The sequence below is a fragment of the Ambystoma mexicanum genome, chromosome 3q (assembly GCF_040938575.1).
Source record: "Ambystoma mexicanum isolate Mex_15411 chromosome 3q, UKY_AmexF1_1, whole genome shotgun sequence".
Taxonomy (NCBI): domain Eukaryota; kingdom Metazoa; phylum Chordata; class Amphibia; order Caudata; family Ambystomatidae; genus Ambystoma; species Ambystoma mexicanum.
Genome location: NC_090926.1, coordinates 104790229 through 104810514, shown reverse-complemented (window position 1 = coordinate 104810514; position 20286 = coordinate 104790229).

Below are 20286 nucleotides of genomic sequence, written 5' to 3'. Positions count from 1 at the left end.
GTGGCACCCACCAATCCCCAGGATCAGAGCCAATCCATTAACCTAACCCCGGAGCAGATACACACCCTGTACCGTCTGGACCGGGATACCATAACCAGCATTGTAGATATGATACACAACGACATTGTGAGCCTCATAGACATCCGAACTGCCATCCCCCCTCTACTCAAGGTCGTGACTGTGCTCCACTTCCTGGCCACAGGCACTTACCAGCATACGGTGGGGCAGATGCATGGCATCTCACAACCAGTATTCTAACGCATGCTGACCCAGGTACTCGATGCCCTCCTGGAGCATGCACCTGAACACCTATTCATGCCACGGAATGCCCAGGAGCTTGTAAACACCAAAGTTGGCTTCTATGCACTGGCAGGCATCCCAAGTTGCATCGGGGCAATCGACTGTACCCATGTGGAATTGGTGGTCCCACACCACAATGAAGTAGTGTACCGAAACAGGAAGCAATTCCACTACATCAATGTCCAAATGGTATATTGACGCCAACAAGATAATCACTCATTGCTGTGCCCGATTTCCTGGATCAACCCATGATTCCATGGTCCTGCGGAACTCAACTATCCCACGCTACATGGAGCGACAAGCCGGACAACGTTCGTGGCTACTTGGTGAGTAGCAGGGCAAGCACATGGCAGTGTGATTGGGAGGGGGAGAGATACATACTCCGATTGGGTGTAGCTTGTTGTCCGTTGGACAAATGCACATACAGATGTACGCCTACATCCATCTGGGTAGGCCCAAAACGTACCAGAGATGAATGGACATGCAAGTGTGAGCTACATAACATAGATGACAATCCAGATCTAGAAAAAATCAAACATCCATCCACATTGCACAACATTCCACACCTCAAAATACACAAATCTCATACATGCCACCAACATAGTCCTACAAAATGAGTGCAGCACAACAGCAATAATGCATTGTGGCCTTGAATGCATGCGAAGGGATCACCCCTAGCCATAGAATTACACCACGCACTTATAGCACAACTCAAGTGATGCCTCTCAGCATGGCAACATCAATGTTGGAATGGCAGTACACCAGCAGTGTGATACCAAATCTGCCTAGGACCAAGGAACCCCTAACACACGGCTTCAGCCAGGACATGTCCATTACTGTTGTAGGCATTGACGGGGCATGTGTACTTGCAGGGTCGCCCTTACCTTTGCACATTCCAGTCACACAGACAGTCTGCATGTATGCTGTTAATTGTGCTCTTCAATCACAATGCAAATTAAAAAAGCCTGAAATGAACTGACCGCACTTGAGCTGAACAGTAACAGGTCCCCATTTGTCCCCCCATACAGTTGATGCTGGCTATCCCCTGAAGAGGTGGCTCCTTACCCCTGTACGGAACCCACAGAACAGGCATGAGGAGGAATACAATCGTGCACATACCCGTACACGCAACGTGATTGAGCAGACTTTTGGCCTTTTGAAGACACGGTTTAGGTGCATGAGCAGGTCTGGTGGCGCTCTCCTGTATGGCCATGAGAAGGTGGCCAAGATCACCATGGCATGTGTCATGCTGCACAATATGTGTATCAGACGGAATGTGCCACTGCCCCCTGATGTTGAAATGGAAGCACCAGATGAGGATGATGATGGTGATGAGGATGGAGGTGAAGGGGATGCAGGACATGCAAGAGGGGATGGTCAAGAGGGACGTGCTGTGAGACAACATCTGATCACCCAAATATTCTGAGTAACGTGGTTTTTTACTGTCACATGGATATGGGTATGAATGCACTGGTGTATGTTTGGAAGCACACAATGGACCCTGTCGCCAATAAAGTATACAAACACAATGAAGATGTCCAAGCCTGTGTTTTGATCAGACACCAGTGTATTAAGTAACAGATAGATGAAAAAGTGTATGTCCCCAAACATCCCACCACCCTTCCACCCACCCCCCACAACAGACCCATAACACCCTTCCACCCACCCCCCACAACAGACCCATAACACCCTTCCACCCACCCCCCACAACAGACCCATAACACCCTTCCACCCACCCCCCACAACAGACCCATAACACCCTTCCACCCACCCCCCACAACAGACCCATAACACCCTTTCCCCCACCCCCCACAACAGTTCCTCATGTGTCTGCCACTATGTTTGCATTGGGCCATGCACGCAGAAGCTTCGCCATAAACTCCCTATTGGCCATTGTCTGCAGAAGCATTTGGAGGCTGGCTAGACATGCGCCTGGTGGTGCGTGTGGAGCGGCGGAGGGGGCTTGTCTGCGTTGAACCAGCAGATGACGACGTGGCTGACTGTCCTGGTGGTGTGAAGTTGGGGTCCATTGGGTCTGCTATTTGAGTGAGGACCTCCCTAAGTCTGCCTATCTCCTCACACAGCCTGTCTGTACAGGCCTCCATCCTCTCCCTGGAGTGCCTTGCCGTCTCCACAATCTCCTCCCTGAGATGGGCAGCCTCCTCCACATGCTGGCCAACCAGCACAGTTAGTTCCTGTTGACGCTGGCTGATGGTGGCCAGGTCGAGGGCAGTGCTGGGTGCTGGTGGAGTGGCTGCTGTGCCCTCAGATGCATCCATGTCAGCAGGTGAAGCCACCATAGGGGACATTGAGCCTAGAATGTTGTCCTCGCCCGTGGCATCAGACCCAGGTGTCTGGAGTGGTGATGGCTCAGGGTTTCCAGGGGGGGTTGGGGTGTGCATCTCCATTGTGACATCTGTTGTGTCCTCAACATCAGATAGTGGGGCAGTGGCTGCTGCCTCTCCTTCGGAGCTTGGCGGAGCTGATGGTGGGCCCTCCGTGGCTGGGATTGGTGGTTGTGGGTTCACCTCCGGTGGTGGGGCTGTAGTTAGTGGTGTGGCTACTTCTATCCTGCAGTGGCACTCCTCTGATGCTTGACACTCATCATGTGGAACCTTCCCCCCTTGCCCCTTGATGTCATGGGGGTGTCCTCAGAGTCCTGTGCCCTTGGTCTCTTACTTGCAGGGTGTGCCTGGGATGCATTTCCGTCATCCTCACCGTCTGTATGTGAGCCTGTCAGTGACAAGAAGGGGGATGGCATTGGTTACGTTTCTATGTACTTTATGCAGAATACATCAATAATGCAGTTGTGGCCATTGGGACTTCATTATTGGGGATGCAGGTGATGTGTCAGTTCAGTGCCTCATCCATGCATGGTTGTGTTTGGCACTTGTCTCTGGTGATGTGTGCATGTGTGTGTGGTTGGGTCTGACACTGACATGGGCAGGGATGGATGCATGTGTGGATGTTTGTCCATCCATGAGATGATTCTGGGCTCACATTTGGGGGGACCAGTACATTCACATAGCATCCTGTCATGTGTACACTCACCTCCATCTGAAGTGGTTGCACGCTATGCTCCATAGTGCCGACTCCCTCAATGCATTCCACTCCGATTAGGTTCGCAAAGGCCTCCTCCCATTCCTTTAGTTTGATGGGTGAACCGGATCCACCTGCAGTGGCTATTCTGTGGTTTTCGGCAAGGATGCTTCTCACCCGCAGTCTGAGGTCGTCCCACCTCTCCCTGCACTCACGCACATTGCGGGTGGTGGTGCCCACTGCACTAACTTTCACCGCAACATCATCCCAGATTGCCTTTTTTTTATAAGTGTCTCTCGCCGCATGTCGTTGGCAAAGACAACGGCGGCATTGTCAGCCAGGCTCTGGGTCAGCATGATCAGCTCCTCTGAGGTGAATTTTTCTTTCCGCTGCCAGTCGGTGCTTTTTTTCAATGCCTTTGGCATGTTGAGGGTGTCCCTGATGATTTGCAACTGCAACCTACTCCAAACAGGTCCAGGGGGCAGAGGATGGCAATGGATTGTGTTTTTAAAGATGGCCGCCGTGCTCTTTCCCATTCCTGTGCGATGACGCTATTTCCGGTTCCGCAATTTAACGGTCACTGCTAATAGCGGTGACCGCTATTTGCATGCATCGTGAGGGCGGAGGTGCTATCTGCACTATCGTTGAGGGTGGTAAGTGACTTTTTGGGGTCTTTAGCGGCATGGCGGTAGGGTCATTACCGGCATGGCGCTATGCTCGTGTCTGCGTACTCGTAATGGTATGCTATTAGTGCCCTCTTGCAAGGGCGGACACGTTAAGAGCGCCATGCCGGTAATAGGAGATTTTTACCGCACAACGTGTAATGAGGCCCAACGTCTGGCCGGCGTCTAAACACGTGTCCATTAAAGGAACCCAAACTTTCCGTCCAAGATACCTGGGTCCATTCACCGTCACCTCCGTGATAAATCCAGTGGTGGTCAGACTAGCTTTGCCGTTAAACATGGATATTCATCCTGCGTTCCACGTGTCTCCCCTTAAACCTTTTCAACCTGGGACCCGGGTAGCAACGCCACCGCAGCCAGTAGTAGTCGCTGGGGAGCCAGAATTCAAAGTCAAGGACATCCTAGATTCAAAGTACGTCAGATCCAAATTATACTACTTAGTAGACTGGAAGGTGTATGGTCCACAAGACAGGACATGGGAGCCTTGTGAGTACATCCATGCACCTCGCTTGCTTAGACGATTTCATCAAAACCATCCAACCAAACCAGGACCAGACAGAAGATCCACCTTTAAAGGGGCCTTGGGGAGGAGTGGTGTCATGATTCCTGCCCCTCATGTCCCCAGCCCTCCAAGATGTCAGGCTGGAGCCAGGCCACGATCACCTACATGGCCCTCAAGGGCCTCTCCATCTCTCCAAAGACCCACATGGAGTCAGACTTGGCGCTTGTGGCACCAGACTCACTCACTCCCATAGGATAACATTGGGGATTGGACTTGTAGTGCATTGATGGGGACAAGATGGATGCCCCCACATATTTCGGTTCCCAGAACTGCATGTGCAGTCTAGTCTTTTGGGTGTGGTTCAGCCCAGAGACACCTGGGATACCCAGAGACTATTTAAGCCACGCCCAGGCTGAGAAACATGCTTTGTGTTTTCTGCACCTGCAGCGTGACACTCACCATGTTCGGATCGGTCTCCAGTAGGCCTGCATCTTTCTTCTGCGCTCAGCTCCTGCAAGAACAAGAACACCGTTAGGAACAGCCTTACCTTGCGGCGCTTCTGCCCATCACTCATCGCTCCTTCTGTTCTGGGGGCATCTTCGGTGGTGTTATTCCCATCCCGGCATGCCGCTTCCTAAGGAAAAGGGAAAAGAATAGAAAAGAGGCATTAGTAAGCATTCTGCAAATCTTCGCTTATTTTTAAATACTGTACGAGCTTCAAACGCTTACCTGAATCCCAGCCGCTCTGGGGGAACTCTGTCTCCGGAACTTCTCATCCATCTGCAAGAGGGAAAAGACAATCCAGGTTAGCGTGGAAACATCTAGAGGTGCCGCATACCACGCTTACTCACTGCATTTGTTCTTAATAACCGGCATTCACGCTGAAAACGTTGCGGCACAGAAAAAGAACTCAGTTCAATACAAATACGAAAGGGGTGCATCACGCATCGCGCTTTCACTCATGTTCAGCGCTACTCATCTCAGCAGCACGCCGCCATCCCCGGACGCCGGCCATCATCTAAGGAAGGAAAGGAATGAAGTTAGAGAACTGTTCAAAAGACTCATTATACTTACCTGTCGGACCCTTGCCAGTGAAGTAACTAGGCAGTAACAAGCCCGCATCAATCAACGCGCCCCTGCGCTGAAAGCAGGATGGAGAGCACACTATCCAAGAAACCAAGGTGAGCTTTGGATCAAAGGGAAGGGTTGGACCCCTAGGAAGAAGGGGTTCAAGCACACAGAGACAATAGGCAGTTAAACTCTACCAATCCTGTGTTTCAGGCCCAGTCTCCAGTCGAATAGCCTTCAGGGAAGGGTTTGAGGTCGTAAGAGGTCAGAACAGGCTGAGTGACGTCCCGTGGATACCAGGTGAGTGTTACAGGATTCCTTCAGTAGGGGAGTGGAGTCTGCATGCTATGATGATATTGTTATTGGTGAACAATAGGATTGGTGGGCTACCCCAATATGTGAAGATGGTGTTCAAATTGGGAAGGTAAGGGTTAATTGCTGTGTGTGGGTTTTGGCTACTGGCAAGGTTCTTGGGTGCATGGTCGTATTATGCTGTGGTGGTTGTGGCCAGCCCCTAGACTCTTGGGTGCATGGCTGGAGGACGTAGGCCATAGGCTATGTCATTCATCATTGAGTTGTTATTTCAGTAGTGCAAAGTTTTCTTCAGATTCCTAATACTAACAGATGGTGTTTCCCACTTCAGTCATGACTAATTCTGCTTCATTTACTATGAGTGCCTCTCTGAGTGGTTCTTGGCTTCATGTAAGAGAAGGTTGACTGCCCTCAGGAGTGTCTGCATTTAGTTGTGCTTGCACTTCTTCCTATTTTTGGCATGCATTGTACAATATGATTTTGTACTGCTTGAAATTGATATCTGTTATACTAATTTCATTTGCATTGAAAGCATCTTCATAGGAGTCATGGGTGTCCAATAAATCCTCTTCTTTTCTTCATGGTTTAAGAAGTTGGAGTAGAGACAAGTAGTAGAATTCTCTATGTTGAGGAGTTTTTGATGATAGCTTCATTTGATTAATGAGGCTGGGTTTTGTAATTTTAACCAGGCTGCCTTCACAACTTTTGACTATGTATTTACCTTTTTTTTTCATCTGGTTTAATATTATTCTTGTACGAGAAATGTTGTGCTACGTGGTATAGATACGTGCTTTCCAAAGCAGTACTCCTGTTTGGGTAGTCTGTGTCCAATAAATTGTTTTTCAAAATGGCCCGGTTGTTGGGAGTGTTTTTGGCTATTGTTTCTATATCTTGGTTCAATTTCAGCACACTTTTTCTGGCTGCAGCAGGACCAAGGATTAGTAAGACAATGTTTTCAGATTTCCCATATAAGGCTGTGCCTGTTAAACGGTCTGCTGCTTCGTAGCAACCACATTCTCTATGGGAGAGCTTTTGTATGCCAAGTAATTGTTTTCTTATAGATGAAGTGGAGCATGGCAATAAAGCAGTGGTGGAAGTACCTTGACACATTTATAGGGTCAAGAGAGCAGAGTTCGCCTGGTGTTTTTATGTCTATTTCTGTTTTGTTTTTGTTTGCTATGCATAGGAAGTCGTGCAAGTCTTCACATACATACTCTGCACAACTTAAAGTGAAAAACCATGTGGATTAGCTGAGGTTGCGTAGCATACACCATACATCTGCGTGACGTCGGGACCAGTATTCTTTTGTACCACGCACGTTTGCCAAGAGATTTGTGATACTTGACTGCAAAACTTCATCTTTGTCTTGCACCTTTTGAAGTAGTTGCAGAGCAGACATGTTAAAAAAATGGAACTTGTTTTCAATCTGTATGCAACTCTGTAACCTAGAGTTGCTAGTTCACTTTGAAACAGGAGGTGGAATATGTATTCAATGTTTTGTCTGAATCTGGGGTCTTCAGAATACATTTGTAAAGTGCAGTATTCTGATGTTATTTGTGTGCATCTTTCATCATACCTTCCCCCTTTTTCAGTAGGAAAGAGTAGAAGAAAGGCTCGTACTTCTACACTTTTTTCCCATATGCTGATTGGAGATCCTTTAGCTTGCCACATTTGATATGATTCTAGTGCATCATCTATGCTGTCTTCGGAGTGCAGTGGGTGAATTGTATATTGGTCTAAAATATTGGAAGGTGTAATAGGATCTACAAATTCAAATTGGCCAGTTGATGAGGAATCTTGAATTATTTTGGTGGTTTCTCTCAGGTTTTCTTTGTAGTATTCATTGTTCTCTTTTAGATATTGTAGGGCTTCTCTAACTTTGTTTAAGTCTACTAGTTGTGCCACATTATTTTGTCTTTCGCAGGTACACCATTCACTAGGATAATCAAAGATCAATCTATTGGCCATTGCACTCCCAGCGTGTCTACATTTTCTTTAAGATTTAATGGTAATTAACTACTTTACCACAAATGCCTTTTAGTAATTCAGGAGGCAACTTGGCATGTTATAGCTTGAAATGGGTGTACAAATTAATCTGTTGGAGGGGTTTGAGAAGTGGAAATATTTTCAAGTTATTAGTGATAGCCTGGGAAGGCATTTCCTTATTATCAATCTTTGCAGTGCAGTATGTGCAAAGTATTGAGGGATTAGTAATTTCATATTTGTTTTGTGCTATAAGGTAGAGAGCTAATTGGAACCAATGGGATTCCTCACTGTCTTCTACTTTCTATGCTATGTTGGGTGTCTTGACCCACATTTGAACTATTATGCTGCAACATTTGGTGATGTGGGCTTAGAAAAGCCAAGATGGCCGAAAAGCCCACATTTGCGCCAGAATCCAGGAAAACTGCACAGTTTTGCGCACACCAAAATGGTAGCCTGACCTGCCACCCACCAGTGCGAGTGTGATGGGCCAGAAGCGCCATGAGTGAAACGTGGTGCCAAAGGAAAAACAGCAGTGCCTGTTAGCTCAAAAAAGTGCTTTGAAATCACCTTTGTTTCTCTGAAATGCAAGCTAAAAATGCCTATTTTAAACATTGCAAGATATTCAAAAATCTCACTGAACACCAGCAGACATTTGGCATAATGTAGTTTTTTGTGCATACAAAATCTGGAAAGATGAAGAGCCTAAAGCAATGTTTATAACAAAACTGGCTGAGCTATGGATGTCAGCAGCTTAACTGAAATTGGATTTAAAACACCAAAAATCGAAATGTATAAAATAAATGAGTGACCTACTTTTGAGTGTCACATAGGTTGCAACTGTTTAAAGGTCATAGTTTTGAACTTGGAATCAGCATTCTAGCTGCATGTGTGAAACTTGTAAATTTGATTTGAATGAAGAAAACTGGGAACAAAAGTGACATTTGGCTGAAGCCTGGCTTGAAGAGATTGAATTCTGCCCGGCAACTACCCCCGACAGGAGTTGAAACTTGCCCTGTCGCAGGCCTGGCTGCCTTCTGCTGTTCCCACCAAAAGGAGAATACACCTCTCTGATTGAATATGGGGAGGAGCACCTGGGAGCAGGGAAACAGAACAATGAGCGTTCCTTGGCTCAGGCAAATGTTAAATTAGGGGGGGTCGTAAATGGCTTCCTCTTGGAAGAAACTGGGAGGAGCAGTGCCTCTGTGAGCAACCTGAGTTGGAGGAAGTGGACAAACCAGAAATTCCACCATGTGCTTTGGGAAACCACACCCCTCTGGGCCAGAGCATAATTTTAAAAAATGGATAATTCATAGTACGGACTTGTCAAAATTATATAATTAATATCATTATTCTTGTGATTTTTCTGTGCACATTTTGAGAGGTGTTAGGACTCTGTGGTATGTTCTGAGGGGTAGTAGCGGAAAATAAGGTATTACTCCGAATGTCTGTATGGTAAATATCTGACACTTTATCATCTGTTGCCCATATTCTTTGTGCATATTTGTGTAAATTCTGGAAAAGTTTAGAGGTTGTGTTCTTGATGAAAAGGGCAGAATTCTGGCATAAGTGGACACAACATCTTACAAAGACAGGGATCGGAGGGTTTGGTGCTACATAAATTATGTTACCTGGACATATAATATTAGAAAAATGGTACATAGAAAAATATGTATTTGGATCAAAAATAGATGTGTGCAAATTGACAAGGGGAGTGTTCTTTCTGTATGCCATAAAATTGATGCCTCATTACGCTCCATTCCTTCCCCCAATCAAGGGAGATAGGAGAGGTTGCCCAATGATAAGTTGTGAGGGGCAGGCTTAGTTATGCCCACACACACACCCATTTTCAAAACACATAAAAAGAGACTGCTTTGGGCAGGCAACACACTCACTTTCCATTTTCTTGCGAAGCATTTTGCCGGATGTCTTCAAGATCCAGAACTCAACTCCAGATAGATCCAGAACCAAGCCAGAACTTAAAGCAGAGAGGCCTAACCCAAACAGCTGAACTCTTGTCAGCGGGCCTCAGCATCCAGCAAAACGTAACCAAACTATTCAACAGCCAGGCAAGCTGTTTGATTCTGGCCTAGAACCCTGTGCCAGTACCCAGAAAGCAGTGCTGTATCCAGAATCCACTTGATCCAGACCAGCAGAACCAGAGACCCAGACCAGACCGCAGTGCCGCTAGCAGACCCAGACCAGATCACTGTGAGCAGAACCGGTACTAAAGACCGTCCGTGGCGAGAGAACCGCAGCCAACCTGACCAGATCTTGACGGCCTATTTCAAATGTATAGTGTGAGTACTCAGCTAGAACTGTGCCAGAACCAATCTCTTAGTCTAAAATAATCTGAATCAAACCATTTTAACCTGTCCAGAACTGCATCATAGAATCGTGTGTCCCTTCTCCGATTTTAAACCTGTAAAATTGTAATTTTGCCATTTTGAATCATTATTTCATTTCTGAAAAACTACCTTCACAAAATCGTCAATATCTTTGGCATTCGGAAAAATTGCCGCAAATTGTCATTTCACTCAATTTAGTTTTCTGTCAAAGTAGCTGCTTTGGCTTGCATTGCTGAAATTCGTTTTCAACCTGATAATCCCTTATTAATCATTGTTAGGTTGACCTGAACTAATTCAAAGTAGCTGGCACCTACCCTGAATCTCCTATCGGGAATTAAAATCATTTTTCGCATATTTTTCCCTTCTTTGCATACCACCTTTAAAAGTACATTTGCCTGTGTTTAAAACCATCCCTGTTTCTCTAAACTTGCTAGGGGGGAACTGAAATTTGTATTGTATTGTGATTGTAAACCTGAAAACTGTGTGCTTACTTCCATCTCCTTATATTGCATGGGGGGGTGAATTACCACCATGGGAAAAGGGAACCCTGGCGGTAAGGGGTTAACGCCAGCGTTAGCTGCGCCGACCCCTTACCGCCAATTACGAGGTCCCCTAGCGCCATGGTGCTTTTAACACCTGCTTTTAGCAGGTGTTAAAATCCATGGCGCTAAGGGACCATGGAGTTAATTACGCCACCGTAATTTACGGTGGCGTAATTAACGCCTTCCCCACTCCCATTATGCCCTATGGGGCAAAAATGGGAATGGGGAAGGGTAAATGGGGATTGGGGACTTACCGCCCCGCCAAGGTCGGAATGGGGCGGTAAGTCCGCCAACCACCATGGCGTAAACGTAGTTTACGCCATGGTGGTAAAGTCACGGCCCAGGCGGTAACTTACCGCCTGGGTCGTAATGAGGCCCATTATCTCTTGTGAAAACCTATCAGTTTATTTCTGTACTGCATTCTTTCCATTATTGTTTTTCCTTGAAACCATAAAAGCATTCTCAGTTACCTTTTCCTTCCTATACCAACTCCTAAGTAATTAAATAAGCGTACAATTGTAATATTATCCATTGTTGATCACTGTCATATTCTTAAGTGTGATATCTAATATTAATTTATTATAAAAGTGTGATTATATATATATATATATATATATATATATATATATATATATATATATATTGTTGAATTTTTCCAATAAATCTTTTAAATTTCAAAACAAACCTACTTCTTGGCTCAGTGAGGTCAGGGGGATTCAAAGAGAGGGGCTTTATATAAGGGTTTATCAACCAGAGTATAACTTGTCATAAAAATATATAAATAAGGGCTTCTCTTGGGCGTCCTAGACGAGGCACTAACTTAGTGGGATTGCTGAATTGAAGTCACTTAACAGATTGGGGGCTCGAGCCGGAGATTCTGGATCAGATCTACCATTTGTGCAGCTTAATATAGTGTGCTAACTGACGGGATATATAAATCCGGTCGGATCACCACGCTGTGGTACTCTGTAAAGCACTCCTCAAAGGGACGCTCTAAGGAGATGGTCTGTTTTGCAAAATAAAATACTAACGTCTGTAAGTCAGGAAGGAAATCAATTTCCAGAATGACGACATTGGTAGATATGAAGATAGCTAGAGAGCACCTCTTACATAAACTGTTTGTGAGAGGTGAATGGTCTGAACAGGACCAAAATGTATGGTTGCAGGCGATCACACAACAGGTCACTACAACTGGGTCAGATATCTGGAGAGATCAGGGTCCCTTACATGTGGCCCTGAGTGAACTCTATATGGCTCCTAAAGCTAAAGATGAGCACGACAAGATTGTCAGGATAGCGGCATATTTGTATCTATATATGGGAGCCATGCAGGACAAATGTGCTGAAGGCCAAGATCTGGCAAGTAGACAACTGTTGGCATTAGAGAAGGCCCAATCTGATCAGGACTCTTCTGAGCAGAGGCTGCACAGAAGCCATGAGTCAGAAAATGAGAGTAGACAGTACATCATTAAAATAAAGCAGGATATGGATACCCTGCAACAGGAAAAGGCTGACTAGGATACCAAATTTCTGGCCTTGCAGAAGGAGTACCAAGAAGGTTTGGACTGCCTACTGCAGAGCCAGAAAAAGCTGGAGTAACAACTGGACTTCAACAGGGCATGCACAGAGCAGGTAGCCACCCTGCAAATCCGACTAGACAGAGAGGAAGAGGAAAGCAATAAATTGATTTTGAAAGACCTGGATGCCCAGGCAGAGTTTGATGAAGAGCGCCAGAAAGCTGGTGCCCTTCAACGGCAGAGGGACGACCTGGTGGCACAGATGCAGGCTCTTACTCAGGAAAGGGATACCCTAGGCCAGGAGATCTGCCACTTAAAAAAGAAAATGGAAGAAAATCACCTGCCCTCCAGGGACTGGGTGACCTCCAAAAAGAGCATCAGAACTTGTTGGAGAACACCAGGAGGGTGGAAGATGCTCTGGCAAGAAAGGAGCAGGCCAGTAGGGATGGGATTCAGGAGGTAACCCTCCTGCAGCAAAGACTGGCCCAATGCTCCAGGACCAATCAGGAAACGCAGAGAGAGAATGAGGCTCTCTGCCAGCACAATGATAGGCTCCAGCAACAGATATCCATGCAGGAGAGACTGATAGAGTCTAGTAAGGCCTTGATTGAGGAACTGAAAGCGCAGCTCTTTCAGGGCAACAGGGAGCAGGAACCGAGAGAGATGAGGTTCCCTGGGAAAGGGAGACACCTGGGCATAGCCTCAGGAACCCTAGTACCAGAGGCCCTCATCCCTCCCAGGCCCTTGGACTCTGCCACCCCCATGTCCCCTGACGCGTTTAAGCCCAAGGCCACAGGGAAGGCAGATTACTATCCAGTGAGAAATGTGGGACTCATAGGCCAGTACCTCCCAGAAACGGATGGGCAGGCATCTGGGTATGGCACCCAAGTGCAGTGCAATTTAGTGGGGAACCCCGGGAGAGTAGTCCCACTAAGGGCATCCTGAAAACCCCTGCCCAGTTAGAACAATGGGGGGGTTACCCATCAAATCCTGGGAGCAAGGAGGAATCAGAAGACTCCTCTGAGTATCCCAAGACACAGGAAACTAGGTCCCCACATTCTGCCAGCCATTACCAGGCTCGCAGAATCCGGGAAAACCTGGAAGATCAGACAGGCACCTCTGGGAGCAGTGCCTCTGAGTCAGAGGATGAGTGGACCAGGGTTCCCCGAACCGAAAAGGCCAACGAGGCAAAAAGGGCCTTGCTTAAGGACCCCTTAAAGCAGATCAAGGCAATAAGGAGCGTCATCACTCCTTATCATAAGAACTCCAAGTATTCTGTTTGGGAACACTTGGAGCTCTTTGAGCAAATGATGGAGACTTTCCATTTGAAAGACAGCAGTAGCTGTATTCAGTATGTCAAATGGGCATTCTCCCCAGAATACTCCAGGTTTCTTTGCAGGGCTGGAGGACCAAAACCATTCAAGATGGTCCACATATCGGGCGGCCATCTTGAAACACTTTTCTGTGCATAGAAATCCCCAAGAGGCTCGTAAGGCAGCCTACAATTTGCAATGTGGGGAGGATCAGTACCAAGAGGGTGCGCACTGATAGCAAAGAATTTGTTAACACTTTTTTCCATGCCCTACCCAAATACATCATGACCCAGCTAGTGAGAGATTTTCATTAGAAAAGGTCACTAGACTGGGTCATTGAACAGGCCACCCGGATCTACGAGGTGCAGAAGCCCGCAGAAAACAAAAATAATGCTCAGAAGAGCCCCAAACCAACCAGCACCCCTGCTGCTGCGAAGGTGGCAGAGGTAAAGGTTGCCTCCATTTTAGATTTGGAGATGGGGGGCCCAAGAACCCACCTGCACAAACTAATTCCAAGCCCAGAAGGCCCTCGGGCCAGTCACAGACAGGGAGCCAAGGAGGTAGTCCCACAAGAGGGACCCCTCACTCCCCTGATTACATAAGTCCCCGCTATAAGGGAAACAGTCTAATCCTGGGTTATGTGTGGACTCCTCCAGCACAAGGGAGGGGATCCAACCAAGCGCCCAACCCAGGGAACTTCCCTCTGCACTTCCCCCAGGAGGGCAGAAATTCACCAAATCCTGGGCAGAACTTTTTCCCCAGGTATCCACAAAATTTCCAACCCCAAAATCATCCTTCCTTCTTTCCCCACTTTCCTGAGTCCAGACAACCTAATCCGGGAGAGGGGAGGCCAAGGGTGGAGGGGTACCCAAATCTTCCCAACCAAGGGTATTACAAGAGAAGGGATACCTACCCTTCCCGGGATCAGCCCAGGGGAGAAAACAGGACCCCGTATCAGCCTGAGCGGGTTTCCCAGTTAGAGCGCCAGGTTCAGAACATGGCACAGGATTTGGGCCGCATGCTGAGGGCTCAACAGAACCCTCAGATGGGCATGCCAGCACAGAATGCCCCAAACTCTGGACCTAGTGCTCCAGAACAATGACGGAGCAGCACCCCGACAACCCACCGGTTCCCAGGGAGGAGGGGGTGTAAGGCGATGGAGGAAGCTTCCTTCCCCACTTGTAAACAGCCCCTGGAAGCCCAGGAACTGGAAACAAAATCTCCTGCCCCTGAAAGTCTGCCTCCCAAGGAGCAGAGGGGGGTAGGAGAAACAAAGTACCCATACAGACCCATTTTGAGGAAGAAATACAGACCTTCCAATTTGAAGTAGAGGGATCCTCAGAGGATCCTGGGAAAAGGATCTTCTCCTTCAGAGATGGGGGAACTCCTCCCAAGGAAAAATGGGTCCCAAGGGATTCCAACCCAGACTGGGTAGATGTGGGGATTGAGCTGTCGTCGCCCATCATTCTATCCCAGAACCAACAATACCGAAAACCCCTGGTCCAAACCCATCCTGGTGACTGCCTTCAAAAAGGGAGGGGCGGCCAAGAACCGGAACCAGGGGAACCCAAAACGGCATCCATAGACTGGGTAGATGTGGGGATTGAGCTGTCGTCGCCCATCATTCTATCCCAGAACCAACAATACCGAAAACCCCTGGTTCAAACCCATCCTGGTGACTGCCTCCAAAAAGGGGGGGTGGCCCAGAACCGGAACCAGGGGAATCCAAAATCGCATCACTATCCAATTGCCAACTTTTTCTTTCAGATTCCCAAAACTCCCTGCCGAACTCTGCCCAAATCTATTCTCTCTCAATGTCCAAAACCAGAAAGTTAGCCCACCAGTTGTCCAAAAATGTGCATTATCTGTGCCCCCTTGAGGAGAAGGAGGGAAGATATTATGCCCCGGTTCAAGTACAGGGCAGGATACAATTTTGGCACTGGTGGACACGGGATCCCAAGCTACCCTTCTGTCCAAAAGGGCCTTTGATGAGCTAAATTTAGGAAGGGGGGAGAATTACCAAATTCCTCTCACCTCGCTTCCTGGACAACTTCAGAACTTTGACGGGAAAGAAATTCTTGTCGAGGGAACTGCGGATTTGGACATCAAAATTGGGCGACACAAGGTGAAACACCAGGTCATAGTAGTGACTCCAGAGGGCACCCCTTGTTTACAAGGGAATGACCTCCTGAGAAGGTTGTCAACCCTAATAGATTGTGTAAACAAGGTCCTCTGGACCCAGACTAGCCGACCAATAAATTTAAAACAGAGCGTGAACCATGTTAGTTTAAATGGCACCTGCCACATGGTTTAATAAATATCTGACCAAGTAGAATTTCACTTCCAGAACAACCAAATTCCAGATGTGACAGTAATAGCAGTAGGACAACAGACTGGTGATGGGGGGTCCTCTCTATTTCTGAAAATCAACCTTCTCTCCAGTTTAGGGTGGTATTCCACACTGGAAGGAAATACTTTGAAATTCTTTACTAATCCACAATCAGAAACTCCCACTTCCATAGTCCAGAAAGATGCGAAATAAGCTCAGAGCCTGGCTGATATTCAGCAAATTGGAGAGCAGTTGTTCATCCCTGTTAAGTTAAATGATGGGAAGGACTCTGTTCTCGCTCAAGTGTGTGTGAACACCGGTAAGAGCTTCATTAGCGAAGCCATGTTCCGCCAACTCCCAAAAGATCCAGCCATTCCCACATTCAAACTGATAGACAAATGGGAAATGGACCTGGAAGCATCCAATTCCAAACATCTCCTGCCAAGCAGGTGTATGCTCAAAATCTCCATTGGCAACAAGAGCATAGTCCATAATTGTTGGGTCGTGCGAGACGTCACTGCCGCCTTTTACTTTTACTACGGCTTTGATGATCCAGAAAAAGCATTTAGATCAGCTCAATTGCTACCTTATGCAGTTGAAATTCAGATTAAAGAGGAAGTCACCATCCCAGAAAGGACCCGACATTTCTCCCTGGGAGTGAAAGTTAAAAGAGGACAAAAATTGAAAAACCCTGATGCTTATATTCATCTAAATGCTTCTCTCCAACAGCAAGGATTTGGGGTAAACCCAACACCATTAGTCAATATAGAACATGACACCATTCCAATAGAGGTGGATAACAGCGACTTAAAGAGTATTACTCTAGCTGCAGGCACCATTATTGGAATGGCGGTTGATGACCAACATTTCTCCATCGATTTAGGAAATGAACTGTTAGGACCAATCCCCAAGGACTGTTTTGACAGTGACAGTGATGACAATACAACACCAGACAGGATCTTTACGGGGGGGAACTTCCTGGTGTACACTTCCTGCCCTTATGGTAAGTAAGATGTGACTTGTGACTTCAGGAGGGATGAGGTGATTTTTCAGGTCCATGAGGGCTGCCTTTCCCACCTGAAGCCTCCAGTCCAAATCAGCACTCTGACCAGGGACTTCTCCTCCCAGCTGCAGGAGGCTGCTGAGATAGCAAAACCAGAAGTCTTTCCAGGCTTCAGGCAGATGGTGGAAGAGAGAGTCAACCTAGCTGATGCCTGTGTGAATCTGGAACAGAAGCAGAAGTTGAAACAAGTTTTCTTGGATTTCCAAGATCTCTTTGCGGTAGACTCATATGACTGCGGTCGCACCGACATCCACACAACAACAATTCCCACGGACCCTGGCATGACTCCATTGTTTGTGAAGCAATACTGCTTGCCTCTCGCATCCATGGAGTCCCTTACTGAAATAATTAAGAACCTTGAGTCCCGGGGGATAATCCGTCCAGTACACAGCACCTTCAATAATCTGGTGCTGGGAATATTGAAGCCAAGCGGCCAGTGGAGACTCTGCGCCGACCTTAGGGAGCTCAACAAACGGGTCCATACTTCCCGATAGCCTCTGCCCTACATTGACCAAGGGCTGGCCCAGATTCAGGGGTCACAGGTATTCACTGCAATAGACCTGACCAATGGCTACTGGACCGTGCCTGTCAGTAGGGAGGACCAATACAAACTGGCTTTTACCTTTGGGGGCCTGCAGTACACATGGACCCGGACTCCCTTCGGATACCTCAACTCCCGTAATGAGTTCAACATTTTCCTACACAAGGCCATGCCCGACCTGGGTACAAGGGGTAACCTGGCTTATGTAGATGATGTCCTCATCAAAAGTTCATCTGTGGAGGAACACATAGCGGAGATCCGTTATGTTCTGACACAGTTGAGGGCCGCCGGAGCAAAATTTTCCTTTCAGAAAGCACAGTGATATAGAACCCATGTTAATTTCTTGGGGCATGAGATTACTCCTCAGGGTCTCTGTCCCCAGGAAAAGAAAGTGGAAGCACTTCAGAAACTGAAAGACCCCACAACTCTGCGGGAACTAAGGAGCCTCCTTGGACTGACTAATTACAGCAGAAAGTTCATTGAGGGCCATGCAGAGATCACAAAGACCCCTGATTCATCTCAAAGGGGGGGGTCAAGTGGGAATGGGGTCCAGAACAATCCGAGGCAGTAAGACAGCTCAAAAGAAGCCTCTCACAAGCGCCCTGCCTAGCTTACCCTGTCAGAAACAAGGAGTTTTTCTTGGAGACAGGGTTCTCTAATACATGCTTGACTGCAGTATTATATCAAAAGCATGACACGGTCAATAAAGTAATCTCCTATGCAAGTAAAACTTTATCCTCTGTGGAGGAAAAATTTAACGATTGTGAGAAGGCACTCCTGGCAACGGCGTGGGCATTGAAGAATTACCACCCGTTTATCCAGAGGGAACACATCATAGTGGAGACTCCACTTCAGCCGCTGCAATATCTCCAAAGGGACAGAATCCGGGCAGGAAATGTGAGTAATTCCCGAATTACTTCCTGGATTCTGTCAATGCAAGGCTTTCTGTAGACGTCAGATATGGCCAAGATAAGAAGAGTCCCTTCGCGCAAGGTCTGGCTAACTTGCATGATTGTGCCAGAGAAAACTGTCTCGAGGATGAAAGTCTAAAAATCAAGGACAACATGGAGGCATACCTTAATTCCCCGCACAAAGTCTTTGAAGAAGACAAGTGTGAGGGAATGCCCACTGTCTATGTGGATGGATGCTCTTACCATGTTGACAACAACGGGGAAAAGGAACTTGTGGCCGGCGTAGGGAATGCATGGGTGAATGAGTCCCAAGAACCCTGTGCTGGATACACAATTAGTCCCCAAAGTAGTCAGGTGGCAGAATTGATGGCTGTGTATCAAACCATCCTCACTGTTGTCCAACATCAACTCCACGACAAAAAGCACACCACCCAAGACATCAAATGGTGGGTTCTTGAAAGAGTGCGCCATGGCCCTAACATCCAAGGCAGACTTCTAGACCTTGAATGTAGGTGGATCCACAGATTGGACTCGGTACAACATGGCCTCAATGAACAGCAAATCTTCCCATATTAAAGGGAGAGAACCGTCCGCCCTGCACTCTTTACACGTACATTTCCCGGAGAAACACTTATCAGAGACATAGATGAAGATATTTGATCTACGAATTTGCCAACCACGGCATGCTGGCAGCTCACCAGCGCACAACCAGCAGACACTGACGTGCCTTTATTACTACTATTTCCTTTACAAAAAACACCACTCCATACCCTGCTCCACCACTAGTTCTCCTCCTGGGTATGACACTTCTGACTACACCGTCTAGCTTTTCAACAACAGGGTGCACCCACATGCAGCGCCCCTCAATCAGGCAACGTGACACGGGCAGTCAATCAGGTGGACTCAGGCCTGCCTCGATTGGACAACCGGCGCACACTCACCCACCCGAGTTATTTCTGCGAAAATGGACGCCTAGACGCCCTCTCTCTGTACCTTCCTCCACGCAGCACAGTGACCCCACAGGGCATTCCCATCAGGTCCCAATTTGGACTCCACGCCACTCTCTGTCTTTCTTCACTCGAACTCCCAGCACCGGCCCCAGAAGGCAACTCCGCCCGTTTTTTACACAGCAGACTTTCTAGAGTCGGTTCCGCATTCCTGATGCATCCACCAATCAGGATTCAACACGTTCTGCGAGCTTATTGGCCCGCACCCACACACCTCCAGGACATTACAAACACGCCAACAAGGCGAATGCTTTCAGTCTGCAGCAGCTCGCCAGACCGCAAGCATCGCACGCTTGAGCGCACACTCCAGCACCGCTTGGGACATCTGGGCACTTACGGCCAGACGGCACGAATTTGGAAGTGCCTCCAGCATTACTCCACAGGTATTTATCCAAATTCTGAGCCCGAGTTACTAGCTCACCACACGTCCACAGAATTCGTATCGGGGCGCTAAGGGCCTTTTTCCTTTTTTTTTTTTTTTTTCGCCCACACGTATAGGAGCTACCAACAACCAGCCTGGAGCGGCCAGAGTCTGCTTCCTGGCACAGTGCTGGCACAAATGAAGTCCCGCCTCGCCCATCCACATGAGCGACATCCACACACCTAGGGAGTCAGCCACCTCCAGCCCAGGTACCGCCTATGTTCTTATGCGTGACGCCCCTGCATGGGACGAACAGATACTACACCACCATAACAAATAAACCCCCCCTCTAGTTTTTGCTCCATTCATGGTGGGCTCTCTCAACCCAGTACACCCTGCAGAACCCTTTGAGCCTTCTTTGCACACGCAATTGATAGTGCTATGACATTGTTTTGTCTCTTGCTTTCT